Genomic DNA, 18,885 nt, shown 5'->3' on the forward strand with positions numbered 1-18,885 from the left:
GGGATAAGATAGTTATCTTATCTTATCTTTGAGTGAAGTCATCTTATCTTCAAGGGAACTGCCCTTATCTCTATAGGCTTGGACTGCCTTAGGATTTGTGTCGTGTTCCTCTGTTGGGCCCTTTTTGGGCTTTTCCTGGTGATTTGGCCGAGCTCTTTGAGAAGAGGTCGGATAGTCCTGACCTGAAGAGGTCGGTCGACTTGTCGTCAAACAATCCGAGTCGGACAACTCGACCTAGGGTGTGAACAGTAAGCAATTTGGGTGGACCCTATAATGTGAACAAACCTTCCAAGACTTCAATACATTTTTGTGGCAACCACCCATACTTACCCGACCTGAAAAGAATGAAGAACTCGTCCTATATCTATTAGTGAGAAGTCGGGCTATAGCCTCGGCCCTGGTTCGAGAAGACAAAAAGGGGCAGCAACTTATCTACTTCATCAGCAAAGCCTTACAAGGGGCAGAGTTGAATTATCAAAAGATAGAGAAAATTACTTATGCTCTTGTTCTTACATCTTGGAGGCTACGACCTTACTCCCAGGCCAATACCATTAAGATCCGTACTAATCAACCAATGAAAAATATCTTGCAAAAAATAAACTTGGCAGGAGGAATTTTACAATGGGCAATGGAGCTGTCCGAGTTCGATTTAAGATACGAAACTCGGACAGCCATCAAATCACAATATCTCACTGATGTTATCGCTAAATACACTGAAAGTACCGGGATCCCCACTGCATGGAGTCTGTACGTGGATGGGTCATCAAATAAATTTGGAAAAGAGGCTGGTGTTACTCTAGAAAGCGATCAAAAAACTCGGATAGAACTATCACTGAGGTTTGAGTTCCCTGCTTCTAATAATCAGGCAAAATATGAAGCTTTACTTACTGGCTTAAAGCTAGCTAAAGAGGTGGAGACAGAGAAAGTGGTAGTGTTCAATGATTTGCAAGTAATAACTTCGCAAATTAATGGCACCTACCAAGATAAAGACCCCACTATGAAGAAGTACTTGTATGAAACACGTGAACAACTCGCACATTTTTTGAAAGTGAGGTCCGACATATAACTCGAAAAAATAATGCCCGAGCTGATGTAATATCAAAATTAGCCAGTATCAAGCCAGGGGACAACAATAGAATTCTCATCCAAGAGACTCTACAGACACCATCCATATCAAAGGAAGAGGAAGTACTGACTGTACACAATCAACATTTAGGGTGGATGATTCCTATCGTCAACTACCTCAAATTTGACATGCTTCCCAAGGATGAAAAGAATGCCAAAAGGCTCCTAAAAAAGGCACAAAATTATACACTAGTCCACAATATCCTATACAAAAGAGAAATTTCAACACCCCTCTTAAAATGCATCCCGACCTCCAGTACAAAAGATGTCTTGGAAGACGTACGTAGTGGCATATGTGGAAACCACTTAGGAGCTCAGTCACTAGCTAAGAAAGTGATCCGAGCTGGCTTCTTCTGGCCGACCTTACAAAAAGAGGCAACCGAGTTCATCAAAACTTGCCCACCTTGCCAAAAACATGCCAATTTCTATGTGGCGCCTCCTGAAGAGCTTATCTGTGTCACCTCACTATGGCCATTTTCTAAATGGGGCTGGACCTACTCGGACTATTTCTCCAAGCACCAGACCAAGTCAAGTACCTTATCGTATGGGTCAATTATTTTACTAAATGGATTGAGGCAGAGCCCTTGGCAACCATTATTGCTCAAAGAAGCTAGAAATTCTTGTATAAGAACATTGTCACAAGGTTTGGAGTTCTCCACTCTATCACCACGAACAATGGAACTCAATTTACTGACTCGACCTTCAGAACTCTAGTCTCCGACCTAAAAATTAAACACCAGTTCAAATCGGTAGAGCATCCCCAGGCCAATGGACAAGCTGAAGCCGCCAACAAAGTCATATTGGCCAAGCTAAAGCACCGATTGCAAGACGCGAAAGGTGCCTGGGCTAATGAGCTTCTTCAAGACCTGTGGGCTTATCGAACCACCCCACATTCTACAATGGGAGAATCACCTTTTTGCCTAGCATATGGAATGGAAGCAGTGATCCCCATAGAAATAACCGAAGAATCACCTAGAATCTTGTTCTACGATAAAAAAGCCAACACCCAGGCTCAGAGAGAAGAGCTCGACCTGCTATCCGAAGTCCGAGAAAGAGCTCGGGTTAAGGAGGAAGCTCTGAAGCAAAGGATGGCTGTAAGGTACAATAAAAAGGTGATCAAAAGAAGTTTCACCACCAACAACCTTGTCCTGATTCGGAATGACATCAAAACGCAAAATTCTGGTGAAGGGAAGCTAGCTGCAAACTGGAAAGGACCCTATAAGATAATAGACGTTCTAAGTAAAGCTTCTTATAAGGTGTCCAACCTCCAAAGACGGGAGCTCCTGAGGTCTTGGTATGCTTGTAACCTAAAAAGATACTATAGCTAAAAGCCTTGTACCTAGGTGCACTCTTTTTTCCAATAAAAAAGGATTTTTTAATGAGGCACCAGTACAAAGACTAAGGGCACCCAAGCCTTTAGTAAATAGCTCTGTAAGGGAATTTCTTAAACATTAATAAAAGATTCCTGGTCTATTTCTTATTTAAGTTTCCTATCTCAAATGCATTAACTTAAACTCGACAAACCGCAAAAATCATTGACTGACCCAAAGTGGTCGGCAAGATAAAGCAATGAGGTACAAGTTAATGTAAGAAGTTATACAAACAACTCGTACAAAGCCATCTCAAAATAGGTCGGATTAAAAATAGAGTTGTAAAAGTAACTTAGCGAAAGTCCGATTACTCTAAGTTGGTCATACTTAAGGAAATTAATAACAAAGATCCAAAAAGCTAAAACAAATCATACCCTACTACAAAGACTTAAAGGGTACTTAACAAATTGAATTGAAGGATGAGCATTGCTTAATAAAAGTTGCGAACAAAGGCAACTAAAAGTAAAGTGTTCAACCCACTATTACAAAAAACCAAATGTCACAAACCCACAAGTTGGGCAATCAAACAAACACAAAAGGCAAATAAAAACTTAAGGCTTCTCACCGATGAGAGGGTTGAGAGCCTTGCCAGTAGTAGTGTCTTTGCCCCAGGCCGAAGGAGGGGGAAGCACGGAGACGGGTACGGCCGAAACGACCTTAGGAGTAGGAATAGAAGTCTCCACCACCATTGCATCAGGGGAATTACCTGAGGTGGATGTTTGACCGACTTGAATCCCTGAGGTCTTAGGGTGCACAAGAGCCTCTTCCTCATCCTCCAAGTTAGGCGCAGGGACTATATTCACATCCACTACAACATTGTTCACACTGAAAAGAGAAATGTCCAAGTCGGGAGCCAAGACCCTGACCTGAGACTCTAAGTTTTTGAACATCTCATCCATCCCTAAAGCGGCCAACTCCCTAGACTCCTCAAGTTCCACTTTTAGCTCCTTCACTTCCTCCTCCAATGCCATCCTCTCGCCAAACACACGAGTGTAACTCTCTTAGTATTTCTTGGCCTTCTCTTCAGCCAAGGCAGCTACAGCCTCCAACTTAGTGCCCTCTCCCGAGCTCTTTTGAGGTCCGACCTTAAAGTCTCCCACTCCTTCTCCAGATCCTTCTTCAGCTCACCAAGTCTCTTTACATCCTCCTGGGCATCCACCAAAGCACTGGTCGTTGCTTGGATAGGAGAATCCATCAACTCTTTAACTAGGGTCGCACACACCCCAACCGTCTGAAGGCCTCCCCTGGATGGCGACATCATCCATGCTTAGATGATGATAAGGGAGCACATTCCTGTCACCCCAGGTTAAGGTGTCAAAGTGGATCGAGTAAATGTTTTCCTCGTCATCTACTTTCTTTTTCTTAAAGGGAGGCTAAAAAGAAGAAAGGACTCAGGGGAGAGCTCGAAAGACATAGGCATGGATAGGGGAGTGGGGATAATGACCTTCGGGACAGCAGGGCCTGACCCCGACTTCTTTTTTGGAGAAGATCGGACTGATGATCCCACCCCGACCACTTTTTGAGACCCAATTCTGATCTCTTTTTGCTGTTGAAGGTTCTTTGTAACGAGTGACTTTTTGGTGTTCCGCAGGTACTTTATAGCCGACTTGGGAGCCATACTTGCTTCAAAGCAACGGAGAACGAAGTCAGAATCAACATTTAAAAAACAAGAAGAATTCAACAAGCAAGGGAAAAAGAAACTACTAAGATCCGACTTCAGAAGGCTAGGATCTCCTAGATATCTCTTCATGTCCAAATGGGATCTTTACCCCAGGTTCCTAAAATAAAGTCTATAATCCCCCTCTCTAGGTCATCTAAGTCGGACAGATCTCGTTAACAATATTGAGGGTGTCCTAGTACAAGAGAAATAAGAGCCCTTGGCTCTAGGAAAGGAAGAAGGTCGGGCATCCACAGCCCTTTTAGCCTTAAAAAAGTGATTTTTAAAGTCATGAAAAGAGTCGTCGAAAATGGAAAAGGCCTTCCGATCCTGAACAGCTCGAAAGGATATCCATCCTGACTTCTTGGTCAAGCTATATGGTTTGGTCATAACAAAGAGATAAAAGAAAATGTTTAAGGTAGGCTGGATGTCCAATTCCCGACATAGGAGCTGGAACATCTTCATGAAAGCCCTGGAATTCGGGTGCAGTTGGGAAGGGACAAGGTTTAATGACCGCAAGACCTCCACCTCAAAATCTATGAAAGGAAGTCGAACACCTAGCCTAGTAAAAAGGAAATCATAGGCGTAAAAGAAAGGCTGTTCACACTCTACTATAGGAGGAAAATAGACTCTTTCCTCAGGATCGAATGGTTCTAAGACATAGTTCCTCTCATCCTCCCTATTCTCACAAATGCTATGGTATATACGAAACGTATCACAGTACTCTTTGTCGGCTACCGGGACACACATTAAAACAGTACTATCTACCCAAATCCGAAGAGCTGGGGGAACCTTAGTTGACATGTTCAAGATAACTTTGCGAGACATAAACGCTACACCTGCAAAGCGCAAAATAAAGCAGACAGTCACTAACAGAAGTCGGAACTCGTTCAATACAAGTTGGAAAACACAAATCAAATCAAGAGTAAGCCATTCTTTTCAAAATCCTTCACACATAACAAAACAAATGGCGCCTCTTCGACATAACACCACGCCAAAGATGACACCATTAGGAGCAACACAGTGCATCACAGACGACAGCCACACCAATAAGGATTCTTCCAAAAGAAAAATGCCTCCTCTCCTCAAAACGCTCCATATCAAAATTTTCTCCAAAACAACAAAAATAAAAGTGAAAAGATAGCTAAAGCAAAACCAACAGCAAAGCAAGTCGCACGCAATCAGAAAGGAGAGCTTGAGGGAAAAACAAAAGACAACCAACCTCGAAGAAGATCGAAAAGAAGAGAGAAACATCGCGTCTAAAAACAACAGAGCATGAACAATCCCCTGCGCGCCGACAAAAATACTTCAAAACGCCAAGATTGAGAAATCTTGAGGAAACTGAGACGAAAAAAATGACAAAGAGAGTACTTTGGTGAAGAAGAAAGCAAAATAGCTCTTCAGAAACAAAAAAAAGAAGAAGAAGAGACGAAAAGTCCCCTTTTAAAGGAACAATCAATCAGGAACGACTCTTTCACGCCTCTTTAAAGCGTGCAAATCCCCAGGAGCAAACCACCGCACAGAATTCGACAGTCATTAAAGCTCCCCCAACCTTCAAAAATTCAAAACCCGACTTATATAGCAGAAGCCACAGAATGCTTGAGACCGACTGTTCCGAGGGTTACCTAAAACTGAAGGTCGATCTTGGAGGACATCTGCTGTTGTGGTCGGGGCTGTCGTGTCCGACTTGCTGGATCTGGTGGTGCTGCTGATCCTTGATCACCAGAGGGTGGTGGTACCTGCAAGAGACTTTAATGCTTAAGTTAGCATGGGCTTTGAGCAGGTATTTTTGTGTAGAATCAGCGTATGAGTTATACCTGGGTGCTCCAGTGTATTTATAGTAGTGCAAAGTGACCTCCCTTAGAGATAAGTTAGTTATCTTATCTTATTTTTTTGGGGGTGGGTCCCCTTATCTTTGGCTAGCCGCCTTCAAGTGGGCTGTGATCTTCTGTTTTGGGCCTAGTTGGGCCCTTATAGCAATTTGGCCAAGCTCTTTGGGAAGAGGTCGATCATCCCTGTCTTCATTCAGGTCGGCTTGCCTAGCTCGACCTATGGTATGAACAGTGCCCCTGCTCGAGTTCAATCTTTCCCTTGAAGTCGTGTCTTTAGAATTCGACCCCTTTAAAGAAGTCGTGCTTGAGCATTTAGCTTTTGGTTGGCCTCTGGTGTAACTTCTGGCAGGCTTGCTTCTGCTTGAATGCGAGGCATTTTTCTCTTTCTTATTTAATTGTATCACGTGTTGCACTTTCTAGGGAACGTGCGAGAGCTTTAAAGGCCCATTTACTTCTTGCCGTTTCCTCTTTTCCCTCGTCGTTCTTCATTTTGAAATTAAGGAAAGAAGCTTTTATTCTCACTTTCAGTTTCTTCTCCCCTTTTCTTCTTTGCTCCTTTTTTGTTGACTTCTTCTGTTTACACGCCCCTCAAGCCTCCTTCCTGTTCGAAAAGTGCTTTGTTGGTGCGTGTTTACCGTTGCTTTCATCTGAGCCATTGTCATTCTTGCTTCTTCTTCTCTGCAGGTTGGTGTTTTTCTTTTTCTTCTTTTATGCTTTGATAGTCGCTTTTACTGTTTACATGCTTGCAAAGTTTTGATTTTTATTGAGTTTGCCTTGAGAAGCTTGATTCTTTCTGCGAAAAATTGCGTCTTTTAGTTTCTTTGATCGTCGTTTGCGATTTCCTCTATTGCTCCCATGTGCACCTTGTTGCTATCAGTATCTTTTTTGTTGCTAAATATATGAGGGAATGCTAGTACTTAGGTTAAGTTTCTTTGCATGTTTGAAAGGGTTACTGTTGGTTTAGGGTTTTCTATTTTTGCGTCATCTCCTTTTCTGGGTTCTTGTTCTGTTGTTGCCTCCAAAAGGTGCCCCTATGTTTTGCTGAATTCTCCTTGTTTCTGTGAATCTTGGGGTGCCCTTTTTGTTGCCCCACCTTTATGTTGATTGGTTGTACCTTCCTTTTTTACTTTCGTCCGAGTTGTTTAGTAGTGACCCTTATTATCTTTTTTTACTGTAGGGGTAGGTTTGTTGTATGTCTTCCCGAAAAATATTGTCAAGATGTCTACCAAGATCCCCGCAGACATGGCCGACTGGCTGGACTCTATAGTCCTTATGTGCGTAACTATGGCCGATCCGAAATACTGTGAGAGGCTTAGAAGATTCCATAGGATTTGTAGTAATAGGGATGATGAAAAGAACTATGAACTGTTATTGCCCGACCCTGAGGAGAGGGTTAGTTTCCCTCCCTTGACTCAGGGAGAACGACCTTTCTTTTATGCTTACGTTTACTTTTTTAGCCAGCTGAATATCACTATTCCCTTTACTGTTTTTGAGATCGACCTCTTATGGACCTGTAACGTGGCCCCTTCTCAACTCCATCCGAACTCTTGGGGTTTCATAAAGATCTTTCAGCTATTGTGTCAGGAATTGGGTGTCCGACCTACCGTACCTCTCTTTCTTTATCTGTTTGTGTTGACCAAACCTGGGGTAGCCAAGAAAAAGGCTTCTTAGGTCTCTTTCCGAGCCACCCAGAGGAAAAAGGTTTTTGCGATGTTTGATGAGTCCTTCCGTGACTTCAAGAACTATTACTTCAAGGTCTGAGCTGTTGGGGATGCTCGCCCTTTTTTTCTAGATGAGAACAACGAGCCCACCTTTCCTCTATGGTGGCAAAAGGATATGGTAACTACTAAATATTCTTGGGAGAGCCTGGACGAAGTTGAACAGGATTTTGTGAATGTTTTGGAGGAGCACTGGGGGGAACCTCCTCATTTAAATACTAGAGATTTTTGGGGGATCCTTCCCTTCTCTGTGCTGAGCTGGGTAGCGTCCGACTTCTTTTCCGATAGCTTTTCCTTTGATTTTATTTGCTGACTTGTCTTTTCCTTTTATTTTAACTTGTTTTTCTGGTGTCTTTTTTAGAGATGGTGAAGTCTAGTGACTCTATAAAGGCCTTCCGCAGGGCTAAGAAGGCGACGTCTGTACAAAACATATCGGCCAAGACTGCAGAGGGAGGGTCTTCTCAGGTGCCTCCAAAACAGCCAACTTCTAATGTTTCTAGGCCGAGGAAGATCATTCCGACTCCTCAGGTCCAGATGATTCCTTTTGACCCTATTCAGCCGACTTCCGGTGCTGCCACTGTTGCTGGTCCTCCCCCAAAACGTCAAAAAACTACTATTTCTTATGACTTGAATGCCAAGGACTTTGATGGTGTGGGTTTTGCTACTAAACTGATTACTCCCCATGGTAGTATTCCTTTGGATGATGTGTCCATTCTTCGTCATTTTGATTTTGTTGTGAGTAGTAGTATCCGAGTGGCCAATGTTGGGGCTGCCCCCTTTCCCGGGTTATCAAGGATTCCCATGTTCGTGCCACTAAGGCTTTTATGGAGGAAGTCCAGGCTGAGTTTGACAGAATTAAGGGCTTGAAGGATGAACTGGATGCCAAGGTGGCTAAGTTGGAGCTAGATGTGGAGAGGGAGAAGTCCCGGGCTACCGCTGCTGAGGCAGCTATGAATCTGGCTGGAGAAACGGCAAAAAAGTACAAGGAGAGCTACACCCGTACTTATGGCGAGCTGTTGGAATTTAAGGAGAGGCTTGAGTCTGCTCAGGTTGACTATACCGATCTCCAGGGTCATTTGGTGGGTAGTGTGACTGATGCATATGATTTTTTGAAGGCCCAGTTCTGAGTTATTGCCCTCGAGATCGACCTCACTTTATTCAGTTTGGATAACGTAGTGGAGGACGGCAAGATCATGCATGCCCTAGATGACGAGGATGAGAGTCCTCCTCTTGTGCCGCCCGGTAAAGCCGCAGCTACTTCAGCCTCTTCCACCCCCTCTGAGGTCGACCAGCCAAAGTCTGATCCTGACGTGCAGATCCTGAATCGTCCTGATGGAACTGTCAATGCCGTTCCGATCGCGACCATTCCTCCTCCTCCAGCCAAGGATGCTACTACTGGGGAGAATTTAGATCCTTTATAATTTGCTTGTGCTTTGTATTATAGTCCAGTTTGTGGACTTTCGAACTTAGCTTTTTGTAAATCTTTTTGTGGTTGACTTTGGTGACACTTGGTTGCTTCTTAGCAACTTTATTTTGAAACACAAAACACTTTAGACTCTGAGGCTGCCTTTTTGGATTGCCTTTTGAGTCTTTAATGCTTTATTATGATGAATATGTTTTTGCTGATATGTTAATCATACCCTTGCAGCTTTTGTGGATTTTTATAGAGGTTTGGTACCTCCCCTATCCGACCTCTTTGGCCCCTTTTAGATTATGCCTTGCTTCCTATTTGGGAGAGGTGATCCTTTGGTGTCCGGGCTAACTTGTCCGATGACTTTTTAGTGTTCTTATAGAACCTTTTTAGTCATCAAATTCCTTGTAGCCCTAGTCCATTGTTTGAGCGGATCTGTTTCCCTTTTGAGCCTTAAGTTGTTTCTCAACCTTCTGGCTTGTTCTTTTGAGATCGTGCTTTGCGCCTTTTCTTGGCTGATGTCGACCTGTAGGACTTTGTTATTCGGGCTTTTTAGTCACATTCCAACAACTTTTTAGGTAGTGTTCCGATTAGGAACCTTTTCTTTATAGTTTGTTTGGATGACTTTTTAGCGCCGTCTTGACTTGTGCTTTTGCTTTTTAGGTAGTGTCTTTTTTGCAAGACTTATACCTTTATAGTGAAGCAGCTCGGACCTTTTGGAGGTGTCTTTGTCCCTTTTTAGCGATCCTTTCTTTGGTCTGACTTCTCGGTCGGGCCTTGATGAGTATTTTGGTGGAAAAATGAATTTCTCCCAAAACACACAAATCTAACTGGCAAGTGTACCGGGTCGCATCAAGTAATAAAAACTCACGGGAGTGAGGTCGATCCCACAGGGATTGAAGGATTGAGCAATTTTAGCTTAGTGGTTAATTTAGTCAAGCGAATCAAGATTTGGTTGAGTGTTTTGTGATTTGCAGAAATTAAATTGCATGAAATTAAAGAGCACAAGAAATAAATTGCTGAATCTTAAAGAACAAGAAATTAAATGGCAGAAACTTAGAATGCAAGAAATGTAAATTGCGGAATCTTAAAGTGCAAGAAATGTAAATGACTTGAATTGTAAAGGGGATTGGGACTTGGAATTGCAGAAATTAAACAAGGAAAAGTAAATTTGCATCACGTAGAGAAGTAGAAGAGGGTTTGGGTTAAATCGGATCTTGAAGCAGAAAAGTAAATGAACATGAAAACAGTAAACAGAGAATTAGAAATTGAAAGTTCAGATCTCAGGACCCAGAGACTAGAAAACCGAGTCTAGATCTCAATGCCTTCCTAGATCCAACAAGAACAATTGCAAGGGAATTGTAAATTGCAAGGAAAGTAGATGAAGAGCAATTAACAGAAATTAAATTCAATCAAGCAGTAAATAAAGCAGAGAGATCCAAGGATGAGATTGAAACAGAATTTCTTCAATTCTCCAACCCAAGATCCAAGACAATTGTAATTGAAATTGAAAGCAATAAAACTAAGAGGAAGAGAAGTGAATTCTCCTTCCCCAAGACTAAGAAATTAAAGATCACTCAATATCCAAAGCTCTCCGAAAACTATTATGAAAATTCCAAAGGGAAAGCTCTCTGAAGAACTTGAATTCTATCCTATTTATACACTTTCTTCAAATGATCTTCAAGCCTTGAGTTGGGCCTTTGCTCTTGGTGGAATTGGGTTGAAAGAGGCCTTGGTTGATTGCTCTTGGAGTTTGGAGAAGAACCAAAGTGAACCAAATGAACCGGGTTGGAGTTTTTGCAAAAGTTGGAGTAAAAGCTGGAGCAAAAGTTAGGGTCTAACTTTTGGTCCAACTTTTCATATCAGCCCCCATATTTTGCTGATACCCACGTTGGTGCAAAAGTTAGGGGTCTAACTTTTGCTCCAACGTTGGCCTTCCTTGGTGCACTTATGGCGCCAACGTTAGCCCAAAAGTTAGGGGCTAACGTTGGCGCAAACTTTTGCTCCTTCCCCTGTATTTTTCATGTGCCAACGTTAGCCCAAAAGTTAGGGGCTAACGTTGGCGCAAACTTTTGGTGGCCAGGGAGGTTTTTCTTATGCCAACGTTAGCCACCACGTTAGGGGCTAACGTTGGCGCAAACTTTTGGTGCCCAGGGGTGATTTTCATGTGCCAACGTTAGCCCAAAAGTTAGGGGCTAACGTTGGCGCAAACTTTTGGTGCCCAGGGAGTGATTTTCAAGTTCCAACGTTAGCCCAAAAGTTAGGGGCTAACGTTGGGGCTAACTTTTCACCCAAAAGTTTGTGCAAAAGTTTGAGGCTAACTTTAAGTCCAGCTTTTTGCTTCCTGGTTCAAGTTCACTTATTCCATTATCCTCTCTTTACTCCTAGCTATTCCTTCTTGCTTCAACCTTTCTTCAAGCTTTCTTCACCTATCATTAATCAACCAAACACATCAAAGCTATGCTTAAAATCATGAGATATTCATTCTTTCATAATATGTGACAATTATAGTATAAAACCTCATGAAATAGCATGAATTCATACATGGTTGATTAAATCAAAGGAAACATGAAAATCTACCCAATTAGCTTGCTTATGGCTCAAGAAAGTGCATAATTCAATTGAAAACTAAAGAAAAAGGCTAGTGAAACTAGGCTAAGATGACTTGTCATCACAACACCAAACTTAAAGCTTGCTTGTCCCCAAGCAAGAAATGATTTATGATCAATGGTTCTTTCATTTAAGATGGATTGAAGAACAACTTGTCAAGTCCTGTGAGTGAAGTGATCAAGTAACAGTGGGGTAAATTCTAAATCATATGCTCATGCAAGGGCTTCAGTGCTTACTAGTCCTCACATATTGGGAGTCTTAGGTCTTAGGATTTTCATCCAAATGGTGTCATGGAGATCTCTTTATATGTAGTCACCTTGAAGCAGCTTATAGTTTCTTTGCTTTGGCCTTGACTCTAAGTGTCATGTCTCAAAGCGGCTCTTTAAATAAGCTTTCAATCAATACTCCTAAACCAGTTGGTTTTAAGGTATTAGGTGTTGAAGCACCCCTAAGGATTTACTTGCTCAAGCCTCTTTCTTTGACACAACTCAACCACAAGCATTTCACTAGGCTAACAACTCTTTGAGTTTTGTTTCTTCTTTCTTTTTCTGCCTAGTAATTGATGCTCAGAGCCTTGGGCCATGTTCTTTTTGCTTTTGTATTTTCTTTATTTTCTTTTGTTTTGTTTGCTGCTTCTTGGATCAATAGATTTTTGAGAATCTCCACAATACTTCTTTGAACTTCATGTCCTGCCTATGAGCTCCCATGCAAGTTTTCACAAGCATGCAACCTCAATACATAATCATACAACTAGAACCACCACTTCTCCTAATCTTTTGCTTGCCTCAAAATTGTTTAATTCCTCAATCCTTCTTTTCAAAGAACTTTCATGTGATGCAATTTTTTGAACATTGAGTGCAAACAAGTTTTGAAGAGAAGAATGTTGTGAATGATCAAGCATCTTGCTTATTGAATTACAGAAAAACTATGCTATGCAGACAGATGATCAGGGAAACTAAACCACTCTCAATCATAGCAGTGTTTGATGTAAGATAATCACTTAACAATACAACCTTTTGGGAGTTCGCTTTCTTTCCTTCTTCTCATCATCATCAATGCTGGCCTTTAGGTTCATCTTTTGTTTCTTTGGTTGATGATACTTAATCCTTCCAATAGCTTGCATGGACCTCTGCAATGATATTGAAAGTTGCTTGTTCCCCCAAGAACTTGGAAACAATGGTTAGTCTGGCTGATTTATTTATGGGCTTTTGAACTTACTTTGGTGTGGGAACACCAAACTTAGTACCTTGCCAATGGTTTTTATGCATCAAATTAACCATGTGTGATAAATTTTTTTTTCTTTTCTTCTTCTTTTTCAAAAGCAATAAAACTGAAAACTAGGAAACAGCAGAATAGTTAACTAGTTCATCCAACATGCTTGAAGCTAGCATTATGCAGAGAGTGAGAATATGTTTTATAATGGGATTTTGGTGAAACACCAAACTTAGAATCCTGCATTCTCCTTTAGATTGTTTTGGTGTGCAACACCAAACTTAGCTTCTTGCATTATAGATAAAACTACTTAACCTTTTTATTGAAATAGATATGAAAAGATAGTTACCTCCAGTTGGGTTGCCTCCCAACAAGCGCTCTTTTATTGTCACTAGCTTGACATCCTTCACTCTGTTCTCATGGAAGTTGAGGCTTCTGTTGCCTTAGGTTTCCTCCTCTTGCTATGGGCTTCCTTCCCTCTGTTTCTCTTTCCATAGCCCTCTTACTTTCCTCCATGACTCCCTTCTCTTTCAACACAGCATCCTTTTCATGGCTCTTTGGGTTCAGAGTCCCCTCCTTCTCACTTAATTCAGTAAGGTTTTGAACCAGTTGTTCCATCTACCTTTCAAGTCTTCTGAGTGAAGCCTCCTGGTTCTTGCTTATCATCTCTTGATGTTTTTTTATTTCTTCCCGCTCTATTACCATCATTTCTTGAATTTTTATGGACCTCTCCATCAGTATTTCTAGAATATAGATTCTTTGAAAGGTTGGAAGTGGTTGTGGCTGTGTCAATTGCGATGGTTGATGAAGGTCATTTTGAGCGAATGGTGAGGTAGGACGGGGTTGGAAGTGTGTGTGATTGTTGTTGTGGGGGTGTGTTTTAAGTTGGTTTTTGAAGCTGGGATTGTTGCAGTTGAAGTCCCTTGGTTTTTGGTTTTGGTTCTCAACCCCCCTCCCATTAGAATGAGTTCTCCAAGGTGGATTGTACACATCATTCTGAGGCCTGTGTTGGAGCATGCTAGAGTGATTGCTTGGAGATTGTAGTTGCTCATAATTCTGTTGCTCATGGTTAATGACCCCAAAACTGTGTTCAGCTTGATTACTCCCATATGAGCTTTGAGTCAGGTTGTATGTATGTATTACAGCATGTCTCAACTCAGTGATTTTTCTAGCCATCATGTCCAGTTGTTGTAGAGTCTGCTGATGTATCTGCTTGTTTTGGCTTATTACTGCACGAGCACCTTCAATTTCTTTCTCTTGTGTGAATGGATGCACTTCTGCCTTTGGCTTAACAATTCTTTGTGATGGGTTCAATTTGACTAGGAGCCCATTCATCAGTTCTTCCCATCCGATAATGCTTCCTTGTGGAAAAGCTTCAAACCATTGGGCAACATCATTCATGGCTATGGATAGTTGCTTCGAACTATGGGTTACATTATCATCCAAGGTGGGGATATTACTCTCATGATTGCTAGAATTTGTTGAGTTCCCCTCCATGATCTGCACAGTCACAAAAATTCAAGTGATGATTGAATATTTTCAAGCTCAGAATGTGATTCAGAAGGTTAGCTGGCACAAAGTATCAAACAATTGATGGACTTGGGAGATTAGTGGCAGAAATTGCTTCTCTTGTGTAAGCAAGAGCATTGCATAGAGCCAGAAATTTCCCGGAAAACTTCACTTTGTTGCTAAAGCGAAGTTTCAGTCATCTCAGGCAAAAATTCAAACAGTTAGTGGGTTAGTCGAAATTAGAGAAAAATAAAGAGAAAGTGCTTGATCTAGATCACCACCTCACTTAATCATTGTCAATCTAATCAATCTCCAGCAACGGCGCCAAAAACTTGATGAGTATTTTGGTGGAAAAATGAATTTCTCCCAAAACACACAAATCTAACCGGCAAGTGTACCGGGTCGCATCAAGTAATAAAAACTCACGGGAGTGAGGTCGATCCCACAGGGATTGAAGGATTGAGCAATTTTAGCTTAGTGGTTAATTTAGTCAAGCGAATCAAGATTTGGTTGAGTGTTTTGTGATTTGCAGAAATTAAATTGCATGAAATTAAAGAGCACAGGAAATAAATTGCTGAATCTTAAAGAACAAGAAATTAAATGGCAGAAACTTAGAATGCAAGAAATGTAAATTGCGGAATCTTAAAGTGCAAGAAATGTAAATGACTTGAATTGTAAAGGGGATTGGGACTTGGAATTGCAGAAATTAAACAAGGAAAAGTAAATTTGCATCACGTAGAGAAGTAGAAGAGGGTTTGGGTTAAATCGGATCTTGAAGCAGAAAAGTAAATGAACATGAAAACAGTAAACAGAGAATTAGAAATTGAAAGTTCAGATCTCAGGACCCAGAGACTAGAAAATCGAGTCTAGATCTCAATGCCTTCCTAGATCCAACAAGAACAATTGCAAGGGAATTGTAAATTGCAAGGAAAGTAGATGAAGAGCAATTAACAGAAATTAAATTCAATCAAGCAGTAAATAAAGCAGAGAGATCCAAGGATGAGATTGAAACAGAATTTCTTCAATTCTCCAACCCAAGATCCAAGACAATTGTAATTGAAATTGAAAGCAATAAAACTAAGAGGAAGAGAAGTGAATTCTCCTTCCCCAAGACTAAGAAATTAAAGATCACTCAATATCCAAAGCTCTCCGAAAACTATTATGAAAATTCCAAAGGGAAAGCTCTCTGAAGAACTTGAATTCTATCCTATTTATACACTTTCTTCAAATGATCTTCAAGCCTTGAGTTGGGCCTTTGCTCTTGGTGGAATTGGGTTGAAAGAGGCCTTGGTTGATTGCTCTTGGAGTTTGGAGAAGAACCAAAGTGAACCAAATGAACCGGGTTGGAGTTTTTGCAAAAGTTGGAGTAAAAGTTGGAGCAAAAGTTAGGGTCTAACTTTTGGTCCAACTTTTCATATCAGCCCCCATATTTTGCTGATACCCACGTTGGTGCAAAAGTTAGGGGTCTAACTTTTGCTCCAACGTTGGCCTTCCTTGGTGCACTTATGGCGCCAACGTTAGCCCAAAAGTTAGGGGCTAACGTTGGCGCAAACTTTTGCTCCTTCCCCTGTATTTTTCATGTGCCAACGTTAGCCCAAAAGTTAGGGGCTAACGTTGGCGCAAACTTTTGGTGGCCAGGGAGGTTTTTCTTATGCCAACGTTAGCCACCACGTTAGGGGCTAACGTTGGCGCAAACTTTTGGTGCCCAGGGGTGATTTTCATGTGCCAACGTTAGCCCAAAAGTTAGGGGCTAACGTTGGCGCAAACTTTTGGTGCCCAGGGAGTGATTTTCAAGTTCCAACGTTAGCCCAAAAGTTAGGGGCTAACGTTGGGGCTAACTTTTCACCCAAAAGTTTGTGCAAAAGTTTGAGGCTAACTTTAAATCCAGCTTTTTGCTTCCTGGTTCAAGTTCACTTATTCCATTGTCCTCTCTTTACTCCTAGCTATTCCTTCTTGCTTCAACCTTTCTTCAAGCTTTCTTCACCTATCATTAATCAACCAAACACATCAAAGCTATGCTTAAAATCATGAGATATTCATTCTTTCATAATATGTGACAATTATAGTATAAAACCTCATGAAATAGCATGAATTCATACATGGTTGATTAAATCAAAGGAAACATGAAAATCTACCCAATTAGCTTGCTTATGGCTCAAGAAAGTGCATAATTCAATTGAAAACTAAAGAAAAAGGCTAGTGAAACTAGGCTAAGATGACTTGTCATCAGGCCTTCTTAAGTTATTTTTAGTAATCCATTTTTTGTCAGACCTCGTTAGGTCGCTTTTTATGGGTTACTTTTTATAACTTCTTGCATTAATCTGCTTCTATCGCTTTCACCTTGCCGACTTCTTTGTAATCAAACGATGAATTTAGTTTTCACCTTGCCGACCTCTTCGTAATCGGACGATGAATTTTTGCGTTTTACGAGCTTAGATTAATGCGTCTTGGTAGAAAACTTTTTAGGGAATCTGAAAACTTTATTCAAATGATAATAAAAGATCGAAATATGAATAAGAGTATATACATATGAGTGCTTACCCTTCTAGATCTCGACCTGGTGCCTCATTAAAAAACCTTTTCAGGAAAAAGAGTGCACCTTGACTCAATATCTTTTATTGTTTTCTAACTATAGTACTAGTCAGATTACAGGAGTGCCATGACCTGGGTAGATCTCGTCCCTCGAGGTCGGACACCTTGTAGTAACCTTTTCCCAGTACTTCTGTTACTCGGTATGGTCCTTTCCAGTTAGCTGCTAGCTTTCCTTCTCCTGACCGACCTGCTCCGATATCATTTCAGATTAAGATGAGATCATTGGTGGTGAAGCTTTGCTGGACTACGTTCCAATTATATCTCAGAGCCATTCGACGCTTTAGGGCTTCCTCTTTAATCCGGACTCTTTCTCGGACTTCTGGAAGTAGGTTGAGCTCTTCCCTTTGAGCCTGGAAGTTGGTATCTTCATTATAGAGGATCATTTTAGGTGATCCTTATTCTATCTCTACGGGGATCGTTGCCTCTATTCCGTAAGCAAGTCGAAATGGCGATTCCCCAGTAGTTGAGTGTGGTGTTGTCTGATATGCCCATAGGACTTGCGGGAGCTCTTCAGTCTAAGCTCCCTTGACATCCTGTAACCTCCGTTTCAACCTGGCTAGTATGACTTTGTTGGCGACTTTCGCTTGTCCATTGGCTTGTGGGTGCTCTACAGAGGTGAACTGGTGCTTGATCTTTAGATCAGCTACCAGATTTCTAAAGCCTGTGTTGGTGAATTGAGTACCATTATCTATGGTGATGGAGCATGGGACCCCAAACCTTGTGATAATATTTCTGTATAGAAATTTCCGACTTCTTTAGGCTGTGGCATTAGCTAATGGCTCTACCTTAATCCACTTTGTGAAGTAGTCTATCCCTACGATGAGGAACTTGACTTGTCTGGACCCCTGGGAGAAGGGTCCAATGAGGTCAAGCCCCCATTTTGCGAATGACCAAGGTGAAGTAACGCAGATGAGTTCTTTAGGTGGAGCTATGTGGAAGTTGGCGTGCTTCTGGCAGGGTGGGCATGTCTTGACAAACTCTGTTGCTTCCCTTTGTAAGGTTGGCCAGTAGAAACCAGCTCGAAGTACCTTTTTAGCAAGTGCTCATGCTCCGAGGTGATTGCCACACGCGCCACTGTGGACTTCTTCGAGAACTTCCTTTGTAGCGGAGGTCAGGACGCATTTAGGAGAGGTGTGGATATTTCCCTCTTATACAGGACGTCTTGTATTATGGTGTGGTACTGAGCTTCTCGTACTAGCCTTTTTGCCTCCTTTTTATTTGCTGGGAGTGTTTCTGACTTGAGGTAGTTAATTATGGGAGTCATCCATCTTTGATCCTGTCCTGAGATGTCTAGGATATTATCTTCCTCCAAGGTTGATGGATGATAAATGAAAATTGGTATCGGTTTGGAATCAATCAAAACAAGAATCACTTCGTTAGTAGCATAGTCCAAACCAACAACAAACTCTCATAATCAAATGTTAAATTCGAAACAAATATAAATCGAGGGTACTTAAACCTAGGGTCGTCTTCCCTAGGAGTTGCAATTAAGTGTACAATTATTGTCTATGGGGAAATGGGGATTGAAAGCAAGAGAGCAAAAGATGTAAATAGCAAGAATTGAAACAAGCATGCAAGGAATTGAAAAGAAGGCAATTAAAGGACACTTGGCAAGAAGTGGGTAATCTAGGTTTCCTATCCTAGTTGTAGAGCACAAACATGGCAGTTGTATGGAATCCATCCAAATCAATCAATCCTCCTTGAGAATTAGTCAAAAGACGTAATTGATCTCAATCCATAAGTCCTAGTCAACTCACTAATTACTTAGTGAAAGACTAGCGTCAATGGAAACCAAATCAATTAACCATTCTCACACAATGCGGAATGGACATCCACAACTCAATTCCAC

Source organism: Arachis ipaensis, chromosome B1 (assembly GCF_059453495.1).
Source record: "Arachis ipaensis isolate K30076 ecotype BB chromosome B1, ASM5945349v1, whole genome shotgun sequence".
Lineage (NCBI taxonomy): Eukaryota > Viridiplantae > Streptophyta > Magnoliopsida > Fabales > Fabaceae > Arachis > Arachis ipaensis.